This window comes from Pinus tabuliformis, chromosome 1_2 (assembly GCF_031772625.1).
Source record: "Pinus tabuliformis cultivar Carrire ecotype Pingquan chromosome 1_2, CPIR1, whole genome shotgun sequence".
NCBI classification, from domain to species: Eukaryota; Viridiplantae; Streptophyta; class Pinopsida; order Pinales; family Pinaceae; genus Pinus; species Pinus tabuliformis.
The window spans coordinates 330,815,166-330,830,202 of record NC_142298.1 but is presented as its reverse complement, the minus strand read 5'-3'; positions in this window follow the sequence as shown (position 1 = coordinate 330,830,202).

The following is a 15,037-nucleotide window of genomic DNA, read 5'->3' as shown; positions in this document are numbered from 1 at the left end:
CCTCTGAAGCCAACCCGATGGGTCTCACTGGTCCTACATCTGCATACCATAGCATTCATCATTAGGACATATACATGAGAAATTCAAAAAAACATCATATAAAATAAAATGCAAAAAGTGATCAAGTGTCTTACCACCATCATCCCACTACTCTCCAGTGAGAAGCTTCATGTTAGGATCTCCGCAGAAGTCCATGCCAGCATATGGCCAATCCTCCACAAAGATCGTCTGGTGCTCTAGCCACTCTCGAAATAGTGTCCCCCACGACATTGGTCGTCCGCCACCTCCTTGTAACATGACGTGTGCCCACCATGTGGCCCTGGGCTCTCGTGGTTTGGGAAAATCTAGATCCATGTCTTGTAACTGCAGTGCTGGCACCCGCTCCAGCATGAGCGGGACTAAGATGGATCCATAACCAAACTGCTTCATTTGTCCTTGACGGCAGTTGGTGAGTTGGCTCTTCATGTTCACCATCACCGTTTCTTCCCAGTTAAACATGGTTGGATTGAGACATTTGAGAGCCAGCCGGAGATGGGTCTTCGAAGCCTTGTGCTGGGCTTGGGAGCCTGCTACCCATGTCACCATGAAAAGCATAGCACGAAGGACCACGTCGTCCACTGTTGGGATTTCCACCTTCCCACTCCTTGTTTTGTGTGCCCGTGGGCACACTTGAGCCATCAGCATCTCTAAGGAATCACCCCTGGGTCGCTGCCCCTCCAGAATGGGCCTCTCACCATGATGGGACAACCTGGTCAAAAAATATATGTCTGTAGCGTCAAATTCGACATCTCAGCCTCGGATGATGAATTTCCCATCTGTGGGATTCCAGGCTCGGATCAGTAGCTCCAGTAAATCAGGTTGTGATCGAAGGTGTGGAGTCAGGAAGAATTTGAGCAATCCGCATGCTCGTAATGCATTTCGGCTTCCCACGTTGGCGAAAGCTTCCACATCATTGTCATCATGCGTTTGTTCATGCCAGACAAACGCCATTATCACCTGCATGACAAGAAAAATCGAATTAGCATTTCGTGCACCAAATTCAACATGTAATTTGCATAAAAAATAAGTTCGCGTCGTCATCACGTCTATTTTTAGAACAGACGCAATGACGTGAGGTCACTAGTTCCATTTTTTCGCGGTCATCGCGGAAGTACATCACTTTTCCGCGATGATCGGATCGCACTATGTGTCAATTTTTTCGGCCATCGCGGACCCGAAGGCTATACTCGCGATGACGGAGCAGTGGAGCTTGGTCCAAAAATCCACCTAAAACTAACACATTTAACATTCAAATGCATGAAAAAGGTATGGAATTGAAGCACATGACGACGACTGTTTACATGGAACCAGTTTCGGGGTGAATGGTGGATGAACAAGGCCGAAATTAGCTCACCAACTTTGGTGCTCCAAAATGCTCCACAGTGAAATGAATAGTAACAATGGTAAAAATGGTTGGATTAACCCCTTTTTATAGTAATTTTTGGAAATTAAAAAATTATATGTTATAAATGTGGGTTTTTTCTCATTTTTGTCACATGGTTAGTCAAAAGTTGTTTTTTTTACTATGTTTTCACGATTATTGTTCATTTTATATCAAATGAGTTTACGTTTGGTGTGCTTTGTGCAGAGCTATAGGTAGTGGAATTCGTGTACACTTGATCCGAAAAGGTCGCCTTTAAGCTCTTTTCTGACTTGAAAAAGAAAAGATAGATAAGTTGTCCTTCTTGACTCGTTAAAAGAAATAAGAGGCGGTCGACTTTAAGCTCTTTTCTGACCGTGTAAACACGAAAAGATTTTCGGGCCTTTATCGTTTCAAGCTTGTTACTGGTTCCGAAACAACGTGATTTTGACTGGTTTTCTACTTTTTCGGGTCGAAATCACTAGTTGCGAAAAGTACTCCTCGATTGTAATGGTTGGGCGGTTCTTTCGAATATCATTTTATACTTTTTCACACTCCAGAGACACAAATTTACGAAAAAGGATCCCCCCTGGAGTTTTCTTTTCTGTGTCTTTTTCAAACTCTCTAAACATGAAAAAGACTCTGGGTTTTACCTATGTCAGACTCGTTAAAACCTGACGACATTGGACTCATCGCCATGATGAGACTCAAGCTTCTCCTTCCTAGGGCTCGTTAAATTATTACTAGGTTGGATTCAAAAACAGGTTTATCATTGATTGTCTATGGCAGCTAGTCACTCTTGAACATTGACACTTTTGCTTCTTGTCAGGTTGGGACATCCACACATCGTCATTTGGCCTTCCGTGGGTTTGGGTTACCATTCAGCCTCATTCCATTTGATTCATGCCATCTCCATCGAGCCTCTGATCCCTTGGTACCTGAATGCTGCCACCCTCCGAAGTCGTGTCACTGACATGTTCAAGAGTATAATCCTTCTGTAGTTTATACCCTCGCCTTCTCCTCTGATACTCTGTTCCACCATCTACCGCTTGTTCCTTATCTCGTGTCATTGATGGGGGAAACATTATGGCCCTCCTAGGACGGTTCGTCTCTTGTCGACATCAGCGCATTATCCAGGAGATTTATCTAGAGACCCCCTTTGGTATCTTAGAGCTTTCATGCCTCAATGGAAAGTTCTTCGCACTTGACAGTCGACTTTCATCATTGGTCATCAGTTGGGTGATTCCACGAGTTTTCGACTCCAGCTCCTTTTTCACTTTGTGGATTGTGCTCGCTAGTACCTTGAGAACCATTTCCATTATTGGTGGTTTCTCTTGCACTTGTTAACAGTTCTCATCATTGATTGGTAATCAAGCGATTTTCTATCATGCTCGACCTCAGCACCTCTATTTGCATACTAGAATTTGTACTATGGTCGGTTGGGTTCAAGACCCCAAACTTAGATTACACATGTTTGGGCTGCGTGGATTGGTTCATGATTACTTGACTCATTGATGGATGGCTGCGACCATACCTTTATTGTTATCATGGTCTCCTTAGCTAGATGGCTACGTCCATACCACAAACGTATTTCGTATGTCTTTTGGATGGCTGCACCCATGCCTAGACTACATGTAATTCATTTCCAGAGATATCAGTTGTACCTGCGTTTGCAGGTTCCTTCAGATGGTGTTCTGGCTCAGTCAGTCTCATAAAGCATTTAACCCCTCCCACTCTCTCAGGCTTCATACTTTAGGGGGCATTTGTTACACAGTAATTTATCACTGTCTTCACTCTAGTCCTTCTATCGTGTCCTGTGTCCAATTCAAACATGTTTATATCAAACAAATGCTCTCTAATGTTGCCAAATGACCCACTTTTCCTAAGTTATCTGCCTCATCGCATCTGTTGGATAAATAAATGCATTGAAGGGCGCTCCTAAATAGTCCAGAAGTGTTGCCATCGCGGAAGTACACATGATTCCCGCGATGGTCCGATTTTATGTGCCAGCGCGAGGTTACTTATAATCTTTAGCGATGACCTGACTAGCTACGTTATTTAATAGCGATGTCAGCGCTAAAGATCAATGATGTACCCACGATGATCCAGATTGGGTGAATTTGTTCCAACAGTCGGCCTTCCAGATGACTCCAAGCCTGGTTGTTGGCATAGTTTGTATCGCCCTCCTTTCTCTGGCATGGTTGTTCCATCATTTGTGCTACCTTCCTTGGAGATAAGCTCACTCTTCCACCTTTCATGGAGACTCCTTCTCCTATTTAAACTCTCACCATTGCTATGCACTGCTAGTTTTGGAGTTTCTGATAGTTGGCTAGTTGAGTAGTGTTGTTAGTGTTTGTGAGTTTGCTAGATAGATGGTGTTAGTGTGACAAGTGTGGGATTGTTGGTAGTGTGTGGAAGGTTGTGAAGTGACCTTAATCTTGTGTAAAACTTATGAGTGAGAGAGACTTGTGTATTGGGAGATCCATCTTCAAAGAGTGAATGCTTGAGGAACACGCTGGCTGGATCCCTCTAAGAAGGCTTGTGACGTCAAGACTTTGGTTGTAAACTTACTCTTATTTCATTATTAATACAATCAATGATGTTTTCCTATGTCTTGTATGTAATGTACTTGATAGCTCATGACTTCTTGACTTTGCGAGTAAATATATCATTGTTGTTTCTGGTTATGTGCTTTGTTGTATTTCCTTTGCATTGTTTCAGGTTGATCACTTATTAGAAGAAGGAAGCGGAAGCTGGAGCTGCGCAACAGAACTCCATCGACCACTAGTTGAGGTAGGCCTCCAACTATGACTGTTTAAGGAAAGCTATTGTTGATCTGTCCTTGTTTGTGACTAGACCCACTCTAGGGCTAGAGGGGTTGCCTCTGTCCACAGAGAGAACACTTTCCTGGATCACAATATTCATTCCTTCCAAATATAGTTTCATCTACGTAAACAACAACTATTAACAGTTTACCATCATCCATCTTTATATATAGATTTATTTGCAAATCCCTTAGTGAAGCTTTGTTGTTGAAGATATTTGTCAAGGTGATAATACCACGTATGATGAGTTTGTTTTAGTCCACATAATGCCTTCTTGAGTTTGCATACAAGTTTTTTATCATTTCCTAGAATGAACCCTTTAGGTTGCTCAATATAAACTTATTCTTCTAGGTCCCCATTCAGAAATGCAGATTTAACATCCATTTGATATACTTTAAAGTTATGAAATCTTGAAAATGCAAGGAACATTCTTATGTCTTCAAGCCTGGATACAGGTGCAAATGTTTCTTCAAAGTCTATTCCTTCTTATTGTGCATAACCTTTGCATACAAGTCTTGCTTTGTTTCTAATTACCTCTCATTTTTCATTTAGTTTGTTTTTGAATACCCATTTTGTCCCAATAACATTGTTATCATGAGGTCTTCATACTAACTCCCATGTATGGTTAGTTTCTATTTGGCCAAGTTCTTCATCCATAGGCCTTAACCAAACATTCATCTTTTCTAGGTTGGTTTACATTTTGTGGTTCAATTGTGGATAATAAGGCTAGATAACTAGAAGTTACAACAAGAGTTCTTCTAGTTTGTTCTCCAGCTTCCTTATCACTTAGAATTTGAGATTCTGGATGATTTTTCTGAACATACATTGATGGAGTATTTTTTGATTCATCTGCACTGTTAATTCCTTCTTCTAATGCTTCATTGATTCCTTCTCCAACATCCTTTTGGCTTGTTGTAGGAGTATCTTCATCATCTGCTAGTGCTTCCTTTTTGGTACCTATGGATGCTTCATCAATCACAACATCAATGCATTCAACAATCTTTTGAAGTATTTTATTGTAGCATTTATATCCTTTTCTTCTAGAGGAGTATCCAAGGAGAATTACTTCATCAACTCTAGCTTAAACATTTCCAAGTTTATCATCATTATTCTTTATGTAACATTTTCTTCCAAAGACTCTAAAATTCTTGATAGTTGGAGGTTTACCAAACCATAGTTCATGAGGAGTTTTGTCACTATTTACCCGAATATGAGCTTTGTTGAGGATATTTACTGTTGTATGTGTTGCTTCCCCCTAGAAGGTATGAGGTGTTCCAGACTCATCAAGCATGGAACGTGCCATTTGTTGGATTATTCTTTTCATTCTTTCTGAGACTCCATTTTGTTGAGGAGTTTTAGCTATAGAAAACTGCCTCTTGATGCCATGCTATTCACAAACATTGAAAAAATCATCTGATATAAATTATCTTCCTTTATCAGATCTAAGACATTTTATTTTCAAATCTAACTCATTCTCTACTAGAGATTTGAAGACTTTAAATTTATCAAATGCTTCATCTTTATGTTTTAATAAGCCAATCCAACACATATGAGTAAAATCATTAATGAATAATATGAAGTATTGTTCCCCTTGAGGAGACTTATTTCTCATAGTTTCACACAAATCAGTATGAATAAGTTCAAGTGGCTTACTTGAAGTACCTTCTTTTTCATTAAATTTCACCCTAGTTTTCTTACCAAATTGACATGATTTTCATATGGTACTTTTTGGTAGAGAGATGTTAGGAAAGTCACGAAATGATCCCATTATTCTTGACTTATGCAGTTGAATGAAGCTTAGGTGTCCCAATATTTTGTGCCAGAGCCAACTTTCTTCTGATTTTCTCAAGTAAAAATTTTCTAAGCCACCTTCCAAGACATAAACATTAGTTGGAGTTCTCGTTCCCTTTATTATGATCTTACATGTTGTTAGAGTTGGTATTTTCATTCCTCTGTCAGAGATCAAATCCTCTTGTTGCATTTCATATTAGGTGTCCTGCCCAGTCATCTGCATTCCATTAGGTGCATAGATCATTTGACAGTAGTGGCATTCCTATAGTTTCACTCATGTTATCTACCTGTTGGCTCATGTTTGTTCATTTAAAAAAAATATATATAGTCTTCTTTTATCTTAAAATTGCAAAGGTTGTCTTTAGGGTTTCATTGTCAATTAGGTCTAGGGTTTCATTAGGGTTCCATCAAAAAGTGTTTCAAAGTGTCCAATAATTACCAGCAAGACATGAGGAGGTTTCAACATCAATAAATTTCATCGCCAAGTGTTCGAAAATGTGTTTTTCCTCAAAACCCTATTTTGAGGAAAAAACAGAGTATTTAGCATTTATTGTACAAAATCATGAAAATTTTGTTTTCCTCATTGTAAATTCCTTCATCTGTAATCCTAGTTTCTTTCCTTAGCACAGAAGCTCCAACACCTACAAAACAAGCAAAGCTCAGGTCATTTAGTTCATCTCGAAACTCAAATGAAGTGAAGAAGTCCAAAACACAGAGTTTGAAATAAAGGCATTTGCAAAACATTATGAAAGTGGGTTTGGCAAAAATAAAATTTAAAAGTTCCATGTATAAATCATTTCTCCAAATGTTTGAAGTTCATTTGTACTCCAAGAGCAAAGAGAAGCAAGGCAAAAAGAGTTTGGTGAGTGAGCGTGAAGTTTGGGTGAAAATTGTTGCAAGCTACCAGGCTGAGTGTGGTTTGATGTTGGCCCTGGATCCTACCTTTTCAGCCTGAGGTAGATTTAGGCCCTAACATAGTGGCGACCATAATGGGGAGAGATTGTTTGTTTGTTAGTGTTCTTCATTTTATAAACTATAGACGGAGTCAAAAGATTAGCCAGGTAGCCTTCGAAACGCTTTTGCTTTGCATTAGCGCAAGTAGATAAACGCTACTTCAGTCAATCTTTGGTCTACTCTTATAAACAAAGTATCTAACTTACAGATCACCCCAGCACATCTGATAATTCTAAGCTTTTGGATTATAAGTTTAGGATTTGATAGGCTGAACAAGTTGTTAATGTCCATTTGATTTGTTGGAAATAATAACACACTGGCTTCCAGAAGACATACTAGAGCAAATCCGGATCCTGATCCTCCTCCTGTCTATGAAAATCCCAATCTTATTCCAAGAATCCTTTGACAAGGAATTTCTATCATTCCCATGTTCAAAGCTCAATCGTGTCCTGTTGGTTTTGAGTATCTTGAAGATCTTGAGTTTGATGAGCAGTTTGAGTTGTCTTTTTTTGAAACCAAATCTGAAAGCACTGTTGCTTCGACTACCTTAAATCCTGAGTTCATTAGAAATCTTGAAACTGAAAGGGCCAATATATCTATTGATGATTATATTTTGAACCAGCTCCAGACTACAATTTTGGCTTCTAATATTGTTGATTTCTTAGAGACTGCTTCTACAACCCTTGGGTCATCCGTAATTGCATCTAGCTCAAGAATTCCCAACGAACCTCCTTTCATTCCTACTATTCCTGTGCAGCCTACTATTTCTAATAAAAAATATGCAGTAGTATCACCTCCATCTACCCCTTCTACTTCCAAAACATCTAAGATTGCTTCCCTTCCGCATACACCTCCTCATACCCCCCATACATCAGCTCCACCCACTCCCCCAACATCCCCAAGACCGATTGCAAATCCACCAAGAGAAATGGCTGCTCATTTTGCACCTCTTGTACTGCCTCAAAATTTGGATGATATGCCCGCCGATTATCAAAGCAAAATTCCTTTGTTTGATGGCACTCCTCATAGTGTTACAGCTCAACAACATGTGGACAGAATGACGGATTTCTTCGATCTCCATGAGATTGATGCAGAAAATGTAACCATGAGACTCTTTGTACAAACATTTGGTGGTGAAGTAAGGAAATGGTTCAGGGCCTTGCCGGCTGCAAGCATCACTACATTGGCCAATCTACAGAGACAATTCTTAGACCGCTGGGAAGTGAAGAAAAATCCCCTTCAGATCCTTTCCGAATATGAGCACATCAAGCGAAATGCTGGTGAGTCTGTTCAAGATTACCGTATTATAATCAATTTAGTTTACAACACAATCCCTGATCATATAAAGCCACCCATGGGGCTAGCCTTGATTAAGTTTATAGACAGTTTTGATACTGATATGGCTTATCAATTAAGAGAGAGAGAGATCCAGCTACTTTGGAAGATATGTAGAAGATTGCAGTCAGCATTGAAGCAAATCTGCTAGCCAAAAGAGCTAGAGCAAGAGCTAAAAAGAAAGTCACAATAAAAGAAGAAACTTCCTCGTCAGATCAAGTGCTTTGAAAGGTGGAGAAGATGCTTGATAGAATGAAGCTTGACAAGTCTGAACCACAAATCAGAAATCCTAACTTCCGTGGCCAGTAGCAGCCCCAATATAGGATCAAACAAAGAGAGTAGCGAGCCTAAGATCAAGCAGTGCAACAGCAAGTGCAGACACCTCTACAACAGAATGTTGTACTTGGTCTGAAATTAGAAGAGGAGGAGAATGTGATTGGAGAAGAAAATCATTTCTTTACACCCGATGACATGCCAATTTACGTCACTGAAGATGAGAAGTACTCCGAGAATCCAACTGAACGAGGGGATGAAAATTTTATTTTGGCAAATGAGACAGTTCTTGAGGAAGAGTCTGATGATTACCAAAGAGGATATATGAATGCTTTATCAGCTCATCAGTGGCAATATTCACTTTGAAATAGAGATGTGCCTGTGAATCCAATTCAGAAAAGGAAGGAGGCAGCAGCGTCAAAGAATGATCCTCCTAATGTGCAGAAAAAGGGAAAAGAGACCACTGATCCTAGCACCAGAAAAACGACATCAACAAGTGAAAGACCAAATCAGCCAAATGTGTCAAAGGATAAAATGGAAAGGAAGGATGTTCCAGCAAAAGAGGTAGAAAAAGTTTCAGTTTTTAACTTAGAAAATGAAATTGCTAAGTTGAAAATATCCATTCCTTTGACCGAGTTGATGAAGAACAGCAATTATAAAAGTCAGGTGTCCAAAATTTTGAGTTTAGATCCATCATCCGACATGGTAAATGTGGAAGATGACAGTCCCGAGCTGATCTTTGGGCTAGCATTGGAAGGTCAGTCCCAAGATAGTGATGTCGCTCCTTTCTATATCAGTCTCAGGGTGCATGACTTTGTTTTACATAATGCTATGTTTGATTCCGGAGCTTCTCATAATCTCATGCCGAAAGCCATCATGGAGAAATTGGGATTGGATATCACTAGAAAATATCATGACCTTTACTCTTTCGATTCCGGTAGAGTAAGGTGCATTGGGCTTATCAAAGATTTGGTGGTTAGTTTGGATCAGATTCCGGCTAAAAATGTTTTGATGGACGTGGTGGTGGTGGATATACCTCCTAGATTTGGCATGCTTCTTTCCAGATCTTGGGGAGAAAAGATTAAAGGGACAATGCAACTTGACTTCTCCTATGCTATGATTCCCATGTTCGGTCAAATGAGGAAACTATACCAGGAACAGAAAATGAAGTACATGATCACTAGTAAGGAGAAACCAATAAATCATCCAATCAACTATGTACATATTGATCTAGAGTCATTTTTTTTGTATTCAGATAGTTTTAATGATGTAAATAGTCAACTAGTGGAAGTAGAAGACATTCCAGAGATCACTAAAAATTTCAGAGAAGTCTTGAAACAAGAACAGCAAAGACTTGATGGTACCGTTGAGCAATCAGCAGTCCGACAACAACAACATATTGATGGACAACAAGGAAAAGAGAAAGAATTTCAACATTTGGAAGAGGATGAAATATGCCTATGGAGCATGGACTTTGATGGCATGGTAGGAAGCGAAGGTGCTGGAATTGGTATTTGGATAAGCAGCCCAGTTTTTTCCCCAGACAAAGTCACAAGAAATGTAAGGGTCTACTCTTATAAACTAGCTTTTGACTGTTCAAACAATGAGGCTGAATATGAAGCTTTGATTGCTGGGTTAAAAGTTCTTAGAAAATTGAATGCTAAAAGGATTTCAGTGTATGGCAACTCCGAGTTAGTTATCAAGCAGGTGAAAGACAAATACCAAGCTAAACATCCTCGAATGCAGGCCTACCGCAATGCGGTGTTGGATATATTGAAAGTATTTTCTGATTACACTATAACTTGTGTGCCCCGTGCTCAGAATGTCATTGCAGATTCACTTGCAACAACAGCAAGCAATTTGAAGATTCCTATGAACTCAAACAATAAGTTTGAGATTCACGTGAAGCATCGCCCGACTGTCCCCAACAATCAAAGTTATTGGCAAGTGTTCCAAGATGTTGATGAGATTGATGAATTTCTGCAAAATAAAGGTGTCTTCAAGGACATTTCTATTGATATGGAATATGATAATGGTGATGAGGATATGGAAGTCAATCAGATGGAAGTTTTGCAGCTCAAAGATAACATCATTCCTAAAGGTCTAATACCTTTAGAGGAGCTCTTCGATCAGGATGATGTGGCTAAAAAACCGACCTTGCTGCCAACCGAAAAAGGAGTTGAAGATGTGAACATTGGATCAGCTGAAAATCCCAAGATGGTGAAATTATCAAAGGCACTGCCCCCACAGGTAAAAGCAAAGTATATCAGTTTGTTGTCCTCTTTTACTGATGTATTCGCTTGGGATTATTCAGATTTGAAGGCTTATGACACAAGCATAATCCAGCATGTGATCCCAATCAAGCCAAATCAAAAGCCTTTTCATCAAAAGCTAAGAAGAATAAATCCAAAGCTGCTGCCCTCAATTGAGAAGGAGGTGAATAGGTTGTATAAAGCTGGTATCATAGTCCCCATAAGATTTTCATATTGTACTTCAAACTTGGTGCCCGTGCGCAAGAAAACAAGTGAGATCCGGTTATGCATTGATTTTAGAAATCTGAACAAAGTTTCCTTGAAAGACAACTATCCATTGCCCAAGATGGATCACATACTTCAGCGAGTAGTTGGAGCATCACGAATGTCACTACTCGATGGTTATTCTGGTTATAACTAAATTTTGGTCCATGAGGATGATCGTGATAAGACAGCGTTCACCACTCTGTGGGGAACTTTTCATTATGCAAAGATGCCGTTTGGATTGAAAAATGATGGTGCAACCTTTCAGCAGACGATGGATATAGCATTTGCGAATGGAAAAGATGTTTTTCTAGTTGTTTATCTTGATGACTTAATAGTTTTCTCTAATACAGATGAAGAGCACCTCTATCATTTGAAAATTGTTTTTCAGCGATGTAGGAAGTATGGCATCTCACTCAATCCAAAGAAAATCTTGTTTGCCATGGATGAAGGCAAGCTTCTCGGGCATATTATCTCAAACAAGGGCATCCATATCGATCCAGCTCAGGTGGAGGCCATTCAAAAGATTGATTTCCCATGAAGTAAGAAAGAAATCCAATCCTTCAATGGTAAGATCAATTTCTTACGTCGCTTTGTGCCCAATCTTGCAGAACACTTAAGAGAAATCACAAACATGCTGAAAAAGGATAGTGCAGTAAGATGGACCGAGGAAGCAGTTAAGTCTTTTAATTTGGTGAAATTAGCTCTTTCTTCAACTCCAGTTTTGATCAGCCCGGACTATACTCAGGATTTTATTTTTTTTTCCTTTGCCTCAGATCATACTATGGCAGCGGTCTTGATGCAGAAAAGAGACCAGCTCGAGAAACCAATTGCATTCTTCAGCAGAACCATAAGGGATGCGGCATTGAAGTATAATATTATTGAAAAACAGGCCCTTGCATTGGTAAAAGCATTGAAAGATTTTCGGGTTTATATTTTGCATTCTCCTATCCTTGCTTATGTTCCTAATGCTACAGTTAAGGATGTCTTAGTGCAAATAGATCCCGAGGGAAGGAGAGGCAAATGGATTGCTACCTTGCTGGAATATGACGTGGAAATCAAACTGACAAAGCTCATTAAAGGACAGGGGCTGGATAAACTAATGGCTGAGTCAAATCTGCATGCTTTGGACATTAATCTAATTGTTGCTATGTCCGAGGAAGATGAAGAAAATCTGCCCACTCAAGTATCAGGAATTTTCCTTCTTTCTCCTTGGTATTCGGACATTGTTTATGTACTTCAAAATCTGTCAGCACCTCTAGGAATGGCTAAGAACAAAAGTAGGACACTAAAGTTGAAGCCTGTGAAATTTTGTATCATGAATGGTGCACTTTATTGGAAAGACCCCGGTGGTGTCCTACTGAATTGTTTAGTAGAAGAAGAATCAAAACAAGTAATGGAAGATTTTCACAAAGGAGATTGCGGAGGTCATCTTTTCTGGAAGACAACAGCCAATAAAATCTTGAGAGTGAGGTATTATTGGCCAAGTCTATTTGCTGATGTGTACAAAACAGTGGCCAGCTGTCACGAATGTCAAAATTTTCAAGGTAAGCGGAAGTTGCAGCCTTTACCACTCAAGCCCATTGAAGTAAGCGCTCCATTTCAGCAGTGGGGTTTGGATTTTATTGGTGAGATTCATCCTTCTTCTTCAGCACAGCATAAGTGGATCCTCATGGCGACAGATTATTTCACCAAATGGATTGAGGCAATTCCTACAAGGTAGGCCACCGATTCGGTAATTATCTCATTTCTTGAAAACAACATTTTGTCTCATTTTGGATGTCCAAATAAGTTGATCACTAACAATGCAACAGCATTTAAATCGAAAAGAATGATTGACTTTTGTCATAAGTATCAAGTCACTTTGGGGCATTCGACTGCCTATTAACCACAAGGCAATGGTTGGCGAAATCCTCAAACAAATCTCTTATCAACATCATCAAAAAGCTACTGGAAACTAACAAGAAGAGTTGGCACAAAAGTTGGTCAATGCACTTTGGGAAGACAGGGTAAGTCAAAAGAAATCTATTGGCATGTCTCCTTTTGAGCTTCTGTACGGTGTAGACACAGTCTTCCTGACCTCTTTGGCAGTCCTGGTGGTTAAACTGTTGCAAGAAGCTGGCAGCGAGGATGATAGTTTGCAGCGGAGGATCAATCAAATGATACATTTGCAACAAACTAGAGAGGAGGTATTTCAGAACACTTCCAAGCTGCAGGAAAGAATTAAGAGGATATATGACTGGAAAGAAAAGGCAGACAGGTTTGAAATCGGAGACATAGTGTTGAAATGGGATGCAAGGAATGAAGAAAAAGGTAAGCACGACAAATTTGAAAATCTTTGGAAAGGACCATACAATATTGTTGCACATCGGGGCCAAAATGCTTTCCTTTTGCAAGAGCTGAATGGCGAAGACTATCTTGGCGGGCCAGTCAATGGTCGGCTCCTCAAACGGTATATTGTGTGAACTGTTTTCTGCTGTCCTATTCATCATTGTATATACCGGTTTGTTTAAATTCCATTGCAAGAGTGTGTTGTTTTCATTCTTCAGCTTGGGGCCCGAGGTGAAGGCTATAAAGCTGAGGTTTGATTTCAGTCTTGGTTTGGTTTGTTAGAGTCAGGTCTTTCGGTCAATTTCAGTCTTGAAAATGAGTCAATTTGAGTCACGTTCAGTCCTGAAATTGAGTCTTTCAATCAAGAGTTCAGTTTTGTTGTGTCGAAGTTATTGACTCCATAACCCAATGGATGAAGGCACTGCCTGCTTTCCCAGAGATCTGTAGTTCTTGGCACCTCCAAGGAGCTACCATCCCCATTGGAGCCAATGTTAGAGTTGGTATTTTCATTCCTCTGTCAGAGATCAAATCCTCTTGTTGCATTTCATATTAGGTGTCCCACCCAGTCATCTACATTCCATTAGGCGCATAGATCATCTGACGGTAGTGTCATTCCTACAGTTTCCCTCCTGTTATCTACCTACTGGCTCATGTTTGTTCATTTTAAAAAAAATATACAACCTTCTTTTATCTTAAAATTGCAAAGGTTGTCTTTAGGGTTTCATTGTCAATTAGGTCTAAGGTTTCATTAGGGTTTCATAAAAAAGTGTCTCAAAGTGTCCAATAATTACCAGCAGGACATGAGGAGGTTTCAACATCAATAAATTTCATCGCCAAGTGTTCAAAAATGTGTTTTTCCTCAAAACTTTGTTTTGAGGAAAAAATAGAGTATTTAGCATTTATTGTACAAAATCATGAAAATTTTGTTTTCCTCATTGTAAATTCCTTCATCTGTAATCTTGGTTTCTTTCCTTAGCCCAGAAGCTCCAACACCTGCAAAACAATCAAAGCTCAGGTCATTTAGCTCATCACAATACTCAAATGAAGTGAAGAAGTCCAAAAAATAGAGTTTCAAATAAAGTCATTTGCAAAACATTATGAAAGTGGGTTTGGCAAAAATAAAATTTAAAAGTTCCATGTATAAATCATTTCTCCAAATGTTTGAAGTTCATTTGTACTCCAAGAGCAAAGAGAAGCGAGGCAAAACGAGTTTGGTGAGTGAGAGTGAAGTTTGGGTGAAAATTGTTGCAAGCTACCATGCTGAGCGTGGTTTGATGTTGGCCTTGGATCCTACCTTTTCAGCTTGAGGTTGATTTAGGCCCTAACACATGTATCAATATTTCATACCACACAATTATTTGATCTAAAAATCACCTCATGCCCTTGATCACACTTCTGACTAACATAGGTTATGTTTTAATCCATCAACAGACAAAAAATTTCTAGCTTTAACCTTTTCTTTCAACAAAACAATTCATTTTCCTTTGATAGCAACAGGTGAATTCTTTCCGAACGTTACATTCTTTTCTCTCTTTATTTCATTAAAGGAAATAAACTTATATTTATCACCTATCATATGTTTTGAACATCCACTATCAATGTACCACAAATTT